Below are 16,306 nucleotides of genomic sequence, written 5' to 3'. Positions count from 1 at the left end.
GGTACCCACACTTGAGTCCCCTGGCTCCTTCGCCTTCTCATGTACCTGCTTCCTTGCCCACTGTCTGTCTCCCCATCAACCCAGGAGCTGCCTGACTCTGTGGCTGTGTCTGAATGGTCCCTTGCTGTGTCCTTAGAACCTGGCATGTAGCTGATGCTCCATAAATCTGCTCAGTGAGTGCATGAACTGCCAGTCTCCATGGTGCAGCTGGACCTGACCACATCAGTGGCTCCTGGAACCCTCTGGATGCTGCAGCCTCGTGTCCAAGGCCCCTGTGGTCTGGCCTTTGCCTACTCTAGTCTTAACTCTGTGGCTCCTCTCCCTCTGATTCCCAGACCCACATTGTGCCTGGATGCCCTCGTTGCCCCTTCTCTGCCAGCGAAGTCCTCCTTAACCTCTTCACGGCACCGTCTCTGACCTGCCCAGGCACATGCCTCCTGCTCCTGCCTGCCTCTCCCACAGTCCTCAGCGCCTTCAGTCTCTACCCCTCCTCAACCTGCCACTCACAGCTTCCATCCCCCACCCCCCTTCCTGTCGTTTTTGTTTACAAGCCTGGGTGCCACAAGCAGTATTTGGTGCCCCCCACATCCTTCATTTTCACATCTCCATGCCCTTGACTCCTGCTGTTCCTTCTGCCTGAGTGCTCTTCCTCCTCAGCTCTGCTGTACAAACTCCTTCCTTCAAGACTCAACTCAAAATGTCGCCTCTTTTGTAAAATCCGGCCTGATTTTTCCCATCCATCAGGACTCTTGGCGGCAAGGGAAAGAAATCAACTCAAGATAACTTGAGCAAAAAAGGGAACATGTCTCTCTATGTAACTGAAAACTCCAGGGGTGGTTTCAGGCATAGCTGGACCCAGAGGCCCACATAAAGTAATGTATACTTCCATCTCAGCTCTCCCTCCCTCCATGCGATGACCTTATCAGAGACTCCCCACCCTAGAAATGGCCATGAACGAGGGTAGCCAGCAGTCCCGTACGCACACCCTCTGGGTTCAGCAACCACAGCCAAGTCGGTCTTCCCCACAGGCTCTAAGTCAAAGTTCCAGGGAAGCCTCTGATTGGCCTAGAAGGGCCACGTGCCTATTTCTCAACCAATCACTGTGACCAGGAGGATGCGGTGTTTGAGCCCACGCTGGGCAGTGGAAGGCTGTGCATCCCGGGACAAGCCTCTCGGGCCCTGGCCCCACTCTGGACACACCACCCCCTCAGTCTCCCCGCAGCCCTGAGCTGTGGGTTCTGTCTATCCAGCTGGGGCCCTGGATGTTCACAGCTTCGCAGGACAAGGAAGCCTATCTTCCTCACAGCGGGTTCCCCGGTGCCGACTCAGCGACAGCCCCGGAAGGCAGCCTGAGAAACTTTTTGCCTGACTGACGGAGATCGGGCGGCACAGAGGAGGCTGCACGTGCCGGGTGTGTAATAATGGGTTAACCGTCACCCCTGGCAGGCAGCAGATCTGCATTTTCACGGAGGCCTCAGGGGGACACAAAGCCTAAACGGCAACGCAGAAAGTCTGAAGGGGGGGGTGCCCACGGTGGGCGGGGGGGGCTGCAGAGCCGGGTCCCAGCAGCCCAGCCTGCGGGGGCCACCCCGCCCATCCCGAAGAGCTCGCTCAGGGGCTGCGAGTGGAAGGGCTGGGAAAATAATTACCGAGGAGGCCCGGGAGGGAGGCGGGGAGGCTGGCGAGAGGCTTAATGAAACTGCTAACGCGTTAGTGATTCCTGCCTGCTCGGAAGGCGGAGGCAGACAGCCATGTTGCCAGCTCCTGTGACTGAGGCTGCCAGGCGGGACGGGCTGGGCACGGCGCGAGGCGGCAACAATAGCACCTCTTCATCAGCTGCCTCTCGGCACGTGACTCGCAAAGGGCAATCTTAATAGACTGGAGTCCGGACGGCAGTATATTTCAACACATCTCGTATTAAATCGGGCTGGAGTCCATTCAGATGCGTTAGGAACAGAATGGCTCTAGTTCTGATTCAACGTAGAATCACGGAGACCTAAGGATGCATGTCTGCTCCCATTTTCCAGACAGGAAACAAGGGCCCCAGAAGGTCATCCTCCTCCTGGGAAACAGGACTCTTCCAAGAAAGCATCCAGCCCCTTTGCCCGACCCCACGCATCTTTTCACTCTCAGAAGAGCTCCACGAGGCAGGCAGGTGCCATGCTCCCCGCCCCCCGCAACAGACGTGTCCAAAGAGTCTTGCTCACAGTCACAAGGCAAGGCCAGGCACCACCCAGGGCTCAGACTCCTGGTCCAGTGCTCCAGCCTCCACACGAGGGGGGCGCTTCCTGAGCAAGGCAGTCTGCACTGTGGTTTTCAATTTACATCTCATTTCAGCCCCAGATGAGAAAATGAAGGCACAGAGAGGTCAAGTGATGTGCCCAGGTCCACACAACTGGTGGGTTACAAAGAGCTAGGTTTTCTGACTCCAAAACCATGTGCTTTGTGTTCGAGCATCCCCCGGTGCCCCCTGGGGGCTTAGTACCCCCTGTGGGGTTGGCAGAGAGGTCTGGGGCTGCAGAGAAGCCTCCATTCCACTTACTCAAGGTTCTCTGGGAAGCAAACAGAAGTTGGGACAGCTCCTAAGGCAGAAAGGACCACACGACAGAGCTCCCTGGGCTCCACTCTGCCTCAGCTCTGTGTCCAGCACCAGCACAGTGTCGCCCGTGGTGGGCACATAAGGAAACTGAGGCTTGGAGAAGGGAAGTCACAGGCCTTGCAGAGGGACCCTCAGGTGGTGACAGGCAGAGCCCAAACCATTCAACTATCTCTCGGGGCAGCCCTGGCCCAACTGCTGCCTACCCCCAGCCTCGAGCAACCACATGGCCCGCCACGCACCCATGGGACCCAGTCCGAGGTACAGACTGGAGGCCAGTGAAACCAGGTACCAGGTCGGGCCCATGCCCCTCTCCCACCCCTCACCGTTGGATGCACAGGAAAGGCTGGGCGATGGGAGCGGGAGTGGGGAGGGGGGGTCTCCGTCCCCGCACACTCAGCAAAGCATCCCCTGTTCCCACACTGGTCCATGGCCTGGTCTGGGGGACCCAGGAGGCCAGGAACCTGACAACTAGCTGGACGCCCCCGGGTCAGAGTCCAGAGCAGACAAGGTCTGCAAGGAAAGACTGCACCATCTCTACCTCCCAGGTGTCCCCTTGGAGACTTCCGGAGACCCCCAGGTTTGGGGAGATGCTTTCTAGGGGTTCTGCTGCTGGGTCTGTTTCCCCAGGGAGGCCTCTGGAGGGTGAAGCCACTTCTGAACCCCCTGTGGGTACAAGACCCCACTGCCGGAGACCTGCCCTGAATGAACGAATGACTAAATGAGGGAATAAATGGTGGAACAAGCCCATGCCTGCTGACCTACTGCTGCAGTCACTTCCCACAGCAGCCTCCACCCAGCGTGAAGACTCTGTTTCTGTCTGCCTCGAGGGACTCCTGTCTCAGGAGACCAGCCCTGGCCCGCGACCACCGAAGCTCAGAGAGCCCAGGGCCTCACGGGAGGCGGCAGCACAGGATTCGGACCCAGAGAGCTGGACTTCGGTCTGTGCCTCAGCTCTGACTTCATTCTGTCCTCATCTCTAAAGACAAATCCACGTGCGCTCCCTTCTCTGACCCCACCCCTCCCAGGGGGCACGACCACGCCCCTCCCACGGACGAGGATGGGGCGCAGAGCAGTGCAGGGCCTAACTCAAGGTCACATGGTCACCAGGATGCACAGGTCTCAAATCCCTCTGCTCTCCCAGTCCTCATCATCCATTCCATGCGCCAAAGCTGCCTCCTTCCCCATCATCCATGCAGTAAAGAAAAAGGGGAGGGGGAGAGGGAGGGGGAGAGGGAGGGGGAGAGGCGGGAAGCCCTCCCCCCATGCCCAGCCCTCAGCTGGCCCCTTTCTGGTCAGGGGAAAGGCCTCTAATGAAGGCCCCACAGATGCCGCTGAGCTGGCGGTGTCAGCCTGGGAGCCCCGCGGAGCCGCGGGGCGCGCATCTCTGCTCCCAATTAGCACACAGGTCCTCCATCAAAGCGCACGCCTGCTGCCAGGAGCAGAGGCCAGGGGGACGGCCCTTCGAACAGTAGGAGGAGGCCACGGCTCTCTGGCAGGCCCTGGCCCCTGCACCTTGCCTTTCTGGGGGGAGCGCAAACCTCCAACGCCCTCACTCACTCACACCCTCGCCAATCCGCCAGCTCAGGGCAGACGCCGTCACCCCAGGGGACGCGCTAATGAAGATGGCCGACATTAATCTCTTCCCTCTCCCGACAGGTCAATTTATAGTTCCATGGGGAGCCCTGGCACGCGGCCAGAGGGCCTGACACAACTCTCCCCTCTTCCCTGGGAGGACGGAGGGGGTGGTCTTGATGGGGCGGAGGGGGCTGGGGCCCCGGGGGCAGGGTAAGGAGGGCCCCTCCACCTGAGCGCCACCCCCCATCACAGCCCCAGCAAATCCAGGTGGGACCTTGGCCTCTGAATGCAGTGGCTGAAGGTCAAGGCCTGCAGGTACCTGGGGGCAAATGTGGTCCTCGGCTCCTCACTTCAGGGCACCCTGTTTACCAGCAGGAGACCCCGAGGACTTGTGATGGGGAGGCTTGCGATTTGCCACTTCTCACGGACTTCTGTGGGGTCAGGGGAGAGCCTCTCGAAGGAGCTGTGGTTCACCTGCTTCCGACAGACTCCCCAGCATTCAGGCCTCAAAGGTCACTGAGCTGGCCAGAGCTCCCAGTGTTGGGGGGGGGGTGAGGTAGAAGCCTGTTGCCCCATGCTAAGAGCCACATGGAGGGGTTCACCAAGAGCGGGGGGGTGCCCGTGGGAAGGAGCGCTGACTGCACCCACCCAAGAGGAGTGGGGGTCTGGGAGGACCCTGGGGAAAAGAGGACGCAGCCAGGCCCTGAGGATGAGCAGGCGTCCAATAGGCCAGAAGACACGGGGGAGGGGCTGTTTGAGGATAAGAGCATCTGAGTCTCAGAGGCTACCCAGTGCTCAGGGGCTCTGTGACCAGAGGACATCCCACTTGCTGGGGTGAGGCTGCAGAGGGGGGCAGGGCAGACCACGGAAAAGTCCAGCTTCAAGGGACAGCTCAGGAGTTTGCCCTAGTTTAGATCTGTGGACAGCCGAAGGGTTCAGAAGCTCAGAGCTATGTTTGGAAAGACAGCTCTGGCTATGGTGTCCCAGACCAAGGGCTGAGGCTGGGAAAGGGCGGTGGGAATGTCCAGGGCAGAGGGTAAAAGGAGGGAGCGAGGCTCGAGGGGGTCGAACCAGTGGAACCCTGTGGCTGATTAGAAAGATGGATAGATAAGAGTGCCCAGGAGGCCACAGGCCTGGGGTGCTGGTGGAGGTGACGTCACTGGCCTGGGGCAGGAGAAGGAATTGGGCCTGATGGTAAACTTGTGTGAGCCTGGAAGGTCCCAGCAGGTACCAAAACCCAGACCTGGGCTTGGGAGAGGCCGGGACCCAAAGGTGGCCCCGGGTGCCAATGTCTGAGCAGCACAGGACTCCTCCTCGCAGATGCGTTTCCCTAGCAAAGGTGAAGCCAGGAGGCTGACCCCCTTCCCAGACACTCCAGGAGGAAGCAGGGGCCTGGCAAAGGCAGGGTGTGGAGCCAGACAGTCCCACAGTGCTGGACAGAGCCCGCCTGCAAGAAACACATGGGCCAAGCTGCCCCCACCTCCCCCAGGCCGGAGCCCAGTGATGGTTCTGCTCATAATAGGTGCTCCATGAGTCCCTGCTGAAGGGACTCCCCTTTCTTCCAGGCCCCGCCCCTCCCCACACCACCCTCCTTCAGGGCCACCCACCAGGTTTCATCTAATGTCCTCAGGAACCCTGGCAGTGTCCCCATTTTCCTGGGCTGGCGACCCAGACCCTGGGAGCTACAGGACTTGCTCAAAGCCTCTCAGTTTCTAGGCGCTCAAGTCAAGATGGAACCAGAGTCTAAGTGACCCCAAAACACACATTTTTAAAGAAGGGAGTGGGGGCAGAACGAAGCTGAAATAAAGAACCTGAATGCTTACAGTGGCTGCATTCTGGTGGTGGGACAATGGCTGATTTTCTCCTTTTGCCTACAATGAAATATTCATACCCTCACTCTGTGGCTGTGTGTGCCCTAGTGGGGAGAGCTCCAGTTTTGGCGTCAAGCAGTCCGGGGGTCAAATCGCGGCTGGGCCACTTCCTGGCTGGGGACCCCTCTCCTAGCCTTCGTTTTCTCATCTGTACAATGGGGACGAACACCCCCACTTGAGACGAGCCGGTCACGCCCGGCGCACAGTAGGCACGCAGTAAGTGCCAGCCTTAGAGCATCACACCCCCGCGTTCTCGCCACCTGCCCGGCCTCCAGAGGGAACTTGAGACGCCCCCACGTGCCAGACGCGGGTGCTGGGCGGGCACCAGGTCCTCGGGGCGGGCGTCCACCCAACCTCCTGCCTCATCCCGCCGCGCCCGCGCTGTCCCCTTACCCTGGCGGCCGGAGGGCCGGCATCGGTCCCGCAGGAGAGCCCGGGCAGCGGGGCCGGGCTCCGGAGCGCGGGGCGCGGGCGCGGGCAGGGCGCGCGGGGGCGCGGGCCGCGCGCTCCGGGCCGTGCGCCCCGCGGCCGCCGCGTCCTCGCCTCCAGCGCGGGCCCCGCGCGCCCCGGCCGGCCCGGGGGCAGGCCCTGCGCAGCGCCGCGCCGGGTGGGGGCGGGCCTCGCGGGCCCTGGAGAGGCGCCCGGGCGGCGCGGGTTCCCGGCGGGCGCGGGCGGCGCCGCTGCGGTGGCCCCGCTGCTGAGTGGTGGGACGCGATTTACTGGCTGCAATTCCCGGCGCCCCTCGATGGCACTTAAGAGAGACCGGGAGGGAGCCGGGGAGAGCGGGCGGAGGGCGGGCGGGCGGAGGAGGGGCGGCGGGAGCCGTGCGCGCCGGCGGGGGAGGGGCGCGGGCGGGGGCGGGCGGGCGGGAGGTGGGGAGAGGCCCGGATGGAGGCGGCGGGCGGCCGCGGCGCGCCGGGCTGGGGTGGGGGGGGGCCCTGCCTCCGGCCCCCGCCCACCCGCGCCCAGGTCCCCCCCACACACAACCCAAGCACTGGCGCGGCTGCCTGCGGGTTCAGCCAGCCCCCACGCTCCGCCGGGCCACCCCACCCCAACCTCCCCCCTCGCAGCTCCCCCCACGATCCCAGCGGCCCACCCCGCCCAGCCTCCACCTCCTTCGCAGCCCCCCCCAACTTCGAAGCAGCCTGCTCCACCTCCACGCCCTCTCCCACCACCACCACCACCATTGGAGATCCGAAACTTGGCCCACGGGCCCAATCCAGTCAAAGCCATGCTTGCTTTGACCCCACAGTGTTTTTTTATTTTTAATTAAAATTAATTCCCATCATTTAAAAAGCGGTAATTTTCGCATGAAAATCCACGTTTCCAGCTTGGTTTGGAAAAGAGGAGGCTCAGGCAGAAGCCCCCGCCCCACGTTGCCGCTTGGCAGCAGCCCCGACAGAGCCCTGGCCCGCAGCTTGCCCGAGTCCCTACCAGGCTCACCTGCCTGGCCCTGGAGGCCTGTGCGTTCTCACCAGCCTTTCACAACCGCCCCCCACCCCCAGGCTTTGCGGCTCCAAAGGCCACCCACCCCCACCCCGTAGGGCCCCTCCTCTGGGAAGCCTCCTGGCCCTGCATACACACATCCAGTGGCCACCCAGCTCCTCCCTGCTCCCACAGACCCCCAGGAGGTGGTGGCGCCTGCCCTGCCCTGCCTGATTCCTTGCTGGCTGGCACTGTGGCCTCTGCGGCTGCGCTCTCGCCACAGGGCTGCTGCTCTCTGGCTGGATTCTCCCTCCCATCCTGGCTCGGGGCCTCGCCCACAGTAGGCGCTCAGTAAGTGTTGGCTGAGCGGCAACCAAAGAAGAACAGCCGGGCTGGGGATTCCGCGAGGCGGCCTGGGCCGTGGCGGGTACGGGGCACGGGTCCCTGCAGCTGATGTTCATTTTAAAAGCCCCAAATGTTCATTCAGGGCAGCTCTTGCCAACCAAGGAAACTAATGATTTCCACGCTTCATTTTTCTCCACCTTAATCCCACTGCCAAGGCTTCAGGGCCTCTACTGCTGCTGCTGCCCTCAGACTGGCATCACATCCCTCCCAGAAGGTGCAGTCCACAGGGTGAGTGTCCAGGAGGCTCAGGGAGAGCCCAGCTGGGCCTCCCTGGCACTTGTGAGGTCACGGCAGACTTTAGGGTCACAGATCTGAGGACAGCGGCTGGCCAGGGCCTGTGGTGGGGACAGAGTAGCCCTCCTTGGCTGGTGAAGCTGTGATGGCTCTCCTAGCAGGTGTCCCTGGTACCCCTTCATCCTAACTGTTTCCTGAACAGAAGACAAGGGGACCCAGGTGAGAGATTAAAGTAGGTAACTCGGGTCCGATGTTTAGAACAGCACCTGGCACCCATCTTCAGTCATCAGATATACCATAGGTTTTTCTAAAAAGCTCTATCACAAACCCACAGCCACCAGGATTCCATTTTACAGAGAGGAAACAAGTTAGAGAGGTGACCTTGCTAAGGTCACAGGTTGTAGGGCACTAAGCCGGGAGCCTATTGTCCCACAGAGATGGGAGACCCCCTCAGGACTGGATCCACAGCTCAGTTAGAAGGTGGGACTTGTCTACAATGGAGGAGATGCAGCACCTGGATCCCAGAGCTGGTTCTGGGCAGGCCAGCCTCCTAGAGCCTCGCACACCTGTCCCAGGACCCTGTCCCCACCTCCTCAACCATCCCCTGGGCCCAGTGCTCCCCACCCCCACCCCCAGTGTCTTCTCTGTGCAGGGACCAGGCAGCAGGCCTGACTCAAGAGTCAGCAACCATGAGCAAGTCAAAAACACCTTCCTGGGCCTCAGTGTGCCCATCCGCGAAATGGGGGAACAACCCAGCCTCTAGGGGCTTTCAGAGGAACCAAGAGGACGGAAGATGAGGAGGGAGGCTAAGTGCTTAGGTTCTGAGATGAACTGGTCTGAATTTGAATCCTGACTTCCCAGCCTCCTGGCTGTGACTCACCTGCATGGGGCCTCAAGTTTCCTTCTCTGTAAAAAGTGTAGGAGCACAGAGTTCCTTGGTGGCCTGGTGGTTAAAGGATCTGGCATTGTCACTGCTGTGGCTCGGGTTTGATCCCTGTCCCGGGAATTTCCACATGCTGTGGGCATGGCCAAAAAAAGGAGAAGAAGGAGAGAAAGAAGGAGAAGAGCTGACTTGAGAAACGGTAACGAGACCGACATGGGACAGTGCTGGTAGAACCGCTCAGCACAGCCTGGCCATAATAAGGTTCAAGGCTTGTGACCTTGGCAGAAGGCAGAACAGTTAAAAGTGTGGGCCTTGGAAGGTTCACATCCTAGCCCTCCTCTACCAGCTGTGTGGCCTTAGGCAAGTTACACAACCCTGCTGGGGCTCAGTTTCCTTATCTGTAAAATGGGACTATGAATGGAAGTTCCCATTATCATCTGGTTGTGCTGGAGATTGAATGAGATAATTCTGGCCCGATGTTTAGAACGGTGCCTGGCACCCATAACGCTCAGTTAGCATTCGCTCACTGCTCGTTGCTGCCCAGAGAAATAAAGCGGTGAGTCCCAAGCTCGAGGACACAGGCCCAGGAGCTCCAAGGCTGTCTAGCTGACATGGTTGGCAGGGGGTCGGGAAGACTAACAGAGACCCTCAGGGGCCAGGATTGTCCTGGAGGCCACAAAGAGAGGTCTCCCCTGGAGAGGGGGATGGGGGACCCTTAGAGAGGCCTTGGCTGGCCCCCCAGCTTCAGTCCTTCCTGATTCTCCCGTCTTACTGTCTCTGTAGTAACGATCAGTATTTAAAATCGCCTTTATTCCCCTGCGCAGCGTCTGTCTTGGCCCTCCGTCCACAGAAGCTCTGCGAGGACAGAGCTTTGTGGCTGTCTTGATCCTGGCTGTGTCTGAATCAGAGCCGAGCACATAGTAGATGCTCAGCAAACATTGGCCGCTGGAAAAAATTCTCAGATGCTAAGGCTTAGCTGAAAATGTGGGTGGGCAGAGCTCCCCTTCCCAGAAGGGAGCCCAGCCCACCTGCTGTCCCCTTGTGAGCCATGCTTGCTGGCCAGAGTCCTCCCCTCTCTGCAGCCCGCAAGCATGTCACTGTCACTGCAGTGCAACGGGGCCTCTTCGGGGAGGGAGGGACCCAGGCAATTTTCTGGCTCGCAGCTCACTTCAGAGCTGCCGAGTGACAGAGCCCGCAGGCTCGGGAAGGCCCTGCTCCAACAGATGCAGCCTGGGACTCCCGCTCTAGAGCCCAGCAGGGCTTCTCCACCCCCGGGACAGGAGGGGTTTCCAGGCTGAGTCCCAGGCTGTCGTCTGGGGGCTGAGAGACCGCCCCCTCCCCAGCCATAGTCCCTCACGTGTGCATGGCACTCCCCCGTTACAGTTTACAAAGTGCGTTCGCAGACATTATCACATCGGCTCCTAAACGCCCCCTAAAACCCACAATAAATCTCTCGCTCTGGCTCCCAAGCCCACCGGCTGCATAATCAGTGAGCAGAGGGGCCTCAGGGCGCAGAGCCTGCCAAAGCCGACGCCAGCAGGGGCAGAGGGGGGTCCACGTGGGCGGGTGGCAGGTGGCGGGTGGCAGGCCCAGCTGGGGCGCTGTGGGAGCGGGGAACGAGCCCGAGGCCCAATCCTGCAAGGAAGGAAAAACGCCGTCTGGGAGAGCAGCCAGCAGGGCTGCAGGGGAGAGGTCTGGGAACCAGACTGAGGGGCGGGGCCCAGGTTCGGGAGGGGACCCGAGGGTTCCTTAGCACTTAGCAGGGCCACAAGGGAGGGGGCTGGGGCCAGCCACCCTCTGCTGGCATCTCCCTTGCCCCTCCCCACCACCCAGGTAACGCTGTGACCAGTTAGTTCCCCAGCGCGCCCGGCCTCTGTGCTTGCTGTGCGCCGCCTGGATGCCTCTACTGCCTTTTTGAAATCCTGACTCTCCTTGAAGGACAGTTCGGAACTGTTCCACCTGTAGATGCCTCCCTGGCTTCTGGAGGCAGCACCTCAGGCTCCCCAGCCCTGCCTGGGGCTCCCCTCTTTGAATCATCAGGCCCCTTTCCCTCTTTGTACCCTGTGCCCCGAGGGCAGCAGCTTTGCGGTGGCCGGGAGCCAACCTCCCGCCTCTACACACACACATACACACACACACACACACACACACCACAAGCATTGCCATGAGGCTGGGGGCTGCTGGCTGGGCAGACCCCCAACCCAGAGGGTCGTAGAGGGCGCTGAGACCTCATGTGATGCCCAGCCAGCCCTGCTTCTGTAGTTCCAGCCCAGGGCCCAGCCCTCGGCAGCCACAAAGAACTCCCCCATGTCTGAGCCAAATCAGCCAGCAGCCATGGCTGAGTTTCATGGGGTTTTTTTGGGTTTTTTGTTTTGTTTTGTTTTTTACCATTTCCCTTGATTCTCCAAGTTATAGGAGCTCGGCTTACAAACTGTGGAAAGTTCAGGAAAGTTTAAATAAGCAGGGCGAGGGAGGGCCTGGCCCCAGGGGGCTGCGGCTGTACTGGCAGGCATCCCGCCCACAGGCAGGCCTGTGTCTTCCCCTCTGCTGCCCAGCGGGCGGGTGTCCGGGGAAGCCTCTGGCTTGACCTCTGGGCCGCAGAGGCAGCTGATTGTGGCGGTGTCACAGAGGCTGTGGAACAGGTGGTGGCTTCTCTGCAGTCACCCTCGAAAGGATCGTGTTTTCCCTTTTCCCCGATGTGAAAACCAGCTGCTGGGCCTGGGCCCCGGTGGGTGGGGGCACCAAAGTCCCCGTGAAGAATTCACCATGTGCGGCCTGAAGCGAGTCACGGCGGTGGATGCGAAGGACCTGGAGGTGGAAGGGGACCCTGGAGTCCCGCTCGGAGACAGCCTCGGGGCCCGTGAGGACGGAGCTCGGGAAAGCCCAAGTTTATTGGCTCCTCGGCCTGATATCCCAACTCCTTTGCCCCGGAGAGGGATTTGTACTCAGAGATACAAAGAACGCTTACAACTCAACAAGAAAAGGACAAATAACCTAATGTTAAAACAGGCAACGGAGAGAGTTCCCACTGTGGCTCAGTGGTAATGAGCCCAACTAGTATCCATGAGGATGCAGGTTCGATCCCTGGCCTCGCTCAGTGGGTTAAGGACCTGGCGTTGTCATGAGCTGCAGTGTAAGTAGTAGACGTGGCTTGGATCCCACCTCGCTGTAGCTGTGGCGTAGACCGGCAACTGCAGCTCCGATTCGACCCCTAGCCTGGGAACTGTAATCAAGACAGACAGTCCCAAGCGTGGCTGAGGATGTGGAGAGGTCCAGACCCTCAGCCACTGGCCCTGGAAATGGAAACTGGTGCAGCCACCAGGGGAAACAGTGTAGCCCCTCCGGGAAAGGTTAAACAAAGTTACCACATAACCCAGCGATTCAGCCTCCAGCTATCTAGTGAAAGGCAATGAAAACACACATCCACACAACTTGCACAGAACATCTGCAGCAGCCTTAGTCATCATAGCCCCCAGATGGAAACAACCCGAATGCTCACGACCTGAGGAGTGGGTGAAGAGAATGTGGGAGATGTGGTCTGTCCGTTCCATGGAATATTATTTGGCCGTGAAGAGGAACGATGTACTGATACATTGCTGCAACGTGAATGAATATTAAAAAAAAAAATTATGCTAAGTGAAAGAAGCCAGACACAAAAGGTCACACACTGTCTGATTCCATTTATGTGAAATGTCCGAAATTGGCAAATCCACAGAGACAGAAAGTAGATTAGTGGTTCCCAAGGGCTGAGAACAGCGGGAAACGGGGCATGACTACTAATGGGTACAGTTTCTTTGGGGGATCATGAAACGGTTCTGGAACTGGAGACTGGTGATGGTTGCACAGCTCTATACATATAGTAAATTGAACACTTTAAAAGGGTGAATTTTATAGTTTGTGAGTTATATCTCGATAAAGCCTTTTTTTTTTTTTTGCTTTTTTGGACTGTATCCATGGCGTATGGAAGTCCCCAGGCTAGGGGTCGAATCAGAGCTACAGCTTCCAGTCTACACCACAGCTGCAGCAATGCCAGATCCAAGCTGTGTGTGTGACCCACACCATGGCAATGCTGGATCCTTAACCCACTGAACGAGGCCAGAGATCAAACCTGCATCCTCATGGATACCAGTCAGAATCGTGTCTGCTGTGCCACAGTGGGAACTCCATTGATAAAGCCATCTCTTAAATGATAAAATATCCCACACCTCAGTCTACCCCATGGGCCCCAAGAGTTGGCCTTGCCATCTGCCCAGGCTCAGCCTCTGCCCCTCCTAAGCTACCAACCTGGGACAGGGGTGGGGTACCAGGTAGTGGATGCCTTGATGTGGACACAGGACCCTGCTTCCTCCAGGGGGTCCCCTGGTGTCTGTCTCAGGCCTTTTGCTCCTGCTTTCCCTTCATCCCGCAACACTCTCCCCCTCACCCCCTCCTGCTCATCCCCTGGACCTCAGCACAGACGTCTGGTCGTCAGAGAGGCCTGCCCTGTCCCCAGGCCACATGACTGAGTCTCTGTCCTCTCACCCAGTTCCCAACCTTTGATGCAAGCATGGCACCAGCACAGACTAGGCGTATAATAAACCTTAGCCAAATGAGTGAAGCAAGAACAAGAAATTCAGTCTGAGGCTGGTTGTGTTGGGAAGCATGACCTGAAGAGGGGAGCAGGTGAGCCACAGAGGGCCTGTGCTGGTGGGCTTTCCTCAGGGCAGTGGAAAACCATGAGAATGAGGAGGGTGGTGTGTCAGACTCAGGTTCCAGAAAGATCGCTTTGGCTATCCTACGGGGGATGGACCAGGAGTACAAGGCTAGAGGCATAAGGCCAGGAGGAGGCCACAGCCTTAGTCTGAGCCTGGGGTTGTCCAGGTACCGAGGAGAGATCCGTTGAGGAAGAATTTGGAAACCAAGATCAAAGTGGCTTGGAGGTGGCACCGATGCAGGAGAGGGGTGGTCCAGGATGGTGCCAGGTACTGGTGGTGCCAAGGGCCTGGTGACAGTAAGGGCATTTCCAAGGTGGGGGCACCACAGGAGCAGCATGTCTGGTATGAGCTTATCTGACGGGGTAGATGGTGGGCTACCAGCGAGGGGCACCTCTCCCACTTAGCAGATCTCTGCAGCCCCTTCTGGGACGCCCCCGCCCCGTGTCTTCTCCCTTGATCCCTCCTTCTCCTGGGTCAGGTCTCAGTGTCCCTACTGGCCAAGGCCAATGCCTCCTCACTGGTCTCCCCAACTCAAACCATTTGCCTTTTCTCGTTCTTCCTCTGTGATGTCACCAGCATGGGGTGGGTCATTCCCCAGCTCAGAAACATTCCATGGCTCCCCACTGCCCTCAGAACAAAGCCAGATGCTCCATCAAGGCAAACAAGACCCTCCTTGGCCGGCCCACTTGGCTTCTCAGCCTTCCCCCTCCCCCCACCCCATCCCCCTCCCCATACCATGTGCCTTCTGGGGGCGGGGGGCGGGGGCTGTGCTTTCACCCACACGGCCTCTCTCCCTCTCTGCCTGGGTATAAAGACTGCCTCCTTGGGAACCCCCCTACCCCTGCCACCCTGAATCCTCTCAGCTCAGAGTGCTCAATCCTAACAGTCTTTTCTGGAAACCAAACCAGGAGATATGGCCTGATCAAAGTTTTTTTTTTAATGATGGTGAGTTTGTTTGACATGACTTAGAAATGCTCAGCAGTCAGATCCCAGGCAGTCACAAACTTGCGGAGGGGGCTTACATTGGAAAGAAGCGAGAGCATCCTTTGGAGTTATTCTGCCCCGGGAAGCAGATGCTTCAGGCCCAGACACACCAGAGCAGAGATTTATCTGTTGAGTTCATGGCCACAGCCCCAGTGCCTGGGACAGGGCCGGATGGCTGGGGCGCTGAGGTGGGGCTGGCTGGGTGGGAGGAAGGGTAGTGGGTGGACAGGGAGGAGGGTGGATAACTGGATGGACGCGTGGATGGCGAGGAGGGACTGCGCAGAGGGTTCATATCAATCATGGACCACAAAGCCCGGCAGAGAGGGTGACCCTTCCCGGGGTCAGGGTGGGATCCACCAAGCCCTCAAGGGCGCGGAAAGCCCAACTCTCTCATCTACCAGGGGCTGCCAACCTGGAGAGCCCTGCTGGCCATGCGCATCTGATTATTTGAGGTCCCTGGCCCCCCTTAGGGCCTCTGCTGCGTCTCGAGGCCCAGCCGGCCTTTCCAGCAATTTGACCAGAACTCTCTGGAGCTCTCCTTGACACCTCTGCTTGCTTGTGCTCTCCCTCTCTCTCTCCCCGCCTCTCTCCACCACATCCAGTCCATCCGCAAATCCTGTTAGATTATTTTCAACAGCCTTCTCTCCGCCTCCCTGGTCCTGCCCTTGCCCCTCCCCCAGTCTATTCTCCACTCAGCAGCCAGAGGGATGCTTTTAAATGGTGAGTCCAGGAGGCCTCACCATCTGGCCCCCATTTCCTCTCTGAGCTCATCTGCTACCGCCTCCCCCTCCTCTCCCTCCCCTCCAGCCACGCAGGCCTCCTCACTATTCCTCGACCGTGCCAGCCACGCTCCCACGCCAGCCTTGGCCCCAGCTGATCCCTCTGGCTGGAATACTCTTCCCCAGAGAGCCAGCCGGCTCACCTGCCCAGTGCTCCTGTCTTTGCTCAATTACACCTTCTTTGGATACTTTATTTATAAATGGAAAAAAATCCACCCCATTTCCCATCCCTGTTTTATTTTCCTTCTTAGCACTTATCACTCTGGACCGCAGTATATTTCACTTCTTCTCCTTTTTGCCTTTTAGGCCCACACATGCAGCATATGGAAGTTCCCAGGCTAGGGGGCCAAAGATGAGCTGCAGCTGCTGGCCTCTGCCACAGCCACGGCCACCCCAGATCCAAGCCCCGTCTGTGACCTACACTATAGCTCACGGCAATGCCAGATACTTAACCCACTGTGCAGGGCCAGGGATCAGACCCACCTCCTCATGGATACTAGTCGGGTTCATTACTGCTCAGCCACAAAGGGAACTCTTATATTTTACTTCTTGTTTATGCTTTTTGTCCATGTTCTTCCTTTAGAAAGTGATCTCCAGGAGGGCAGGGGTCTTGTCCACTGGTGTGTGCCCAGCACTGACCATGGGGTCTTCAGGGCACAAATGAGGCGCTCAACAAACCCAGGCAGGATGAACGAATGAATGAACCTCTCCAGATCCCAGGCTTGCTCCCCCATAAGCCAGCCCGCTCCAGGCTCAACATCCCTGCCAGTCCTCCCATCTCCATCATTGCCTTTATGCCCTGGCCACTGGCAGCTCTAGCCCACTGCCACAAGGCAACTTTGAAGAGTCCCAAAGCC

General features: G+C 59.0%; 1 protein-coding gene across 8 annotated transcripts in view; it reads right to left on the bottom strand.

Moving 5' to 3' along the window:
- The window catches only part of TCF20 (transcription factor 20), a 187,781-nt gene that overhangs the window by 159,162 nt on the left and 12,313 nt on the right, over window positions 1–16,306 (bottom strand). For 3 of the 8 annotated variants that reach the window (XM_084955146.1, XM_084955143.1, XM_084955151.1), the window contains exon 1: window positions 6,439–6,621. The exons of 4 other annotated variants lie outside the window; for them this stretch is intronic. The gene's annotated coding sequence lies outside the window, so the exon portion shown is untranslated. Of the gene's footprint in view, window positions 1–6,438; window positions 6,800–16,306 lie in introns of those variants that run through there. One more of the 8 variants, XM_084955154.1, reaches the window with a different exon arrangement.

This window comes from Sus scrofa, chromosome 5, assembly GCF_054392235.1.
Source record: "Sus scrofa isolate SSC_HxYL_T2T_F1_AM1 chromosome 5, Sscrofa_HxYL_maternal_Yorkshire_Landrace_v2.0, whole genome shotgun sequence".
NCBI lineage: Eukaryota > Metazoa > Chordata > Mammalia > Artiodactyla > Suidae > Sus > Sus scrofa.
The sequence above is the reverse complement of the archived record's forward strand: the minus strand, read 5'-3'. Positions and strand labels throughout refer to the sequence as shown.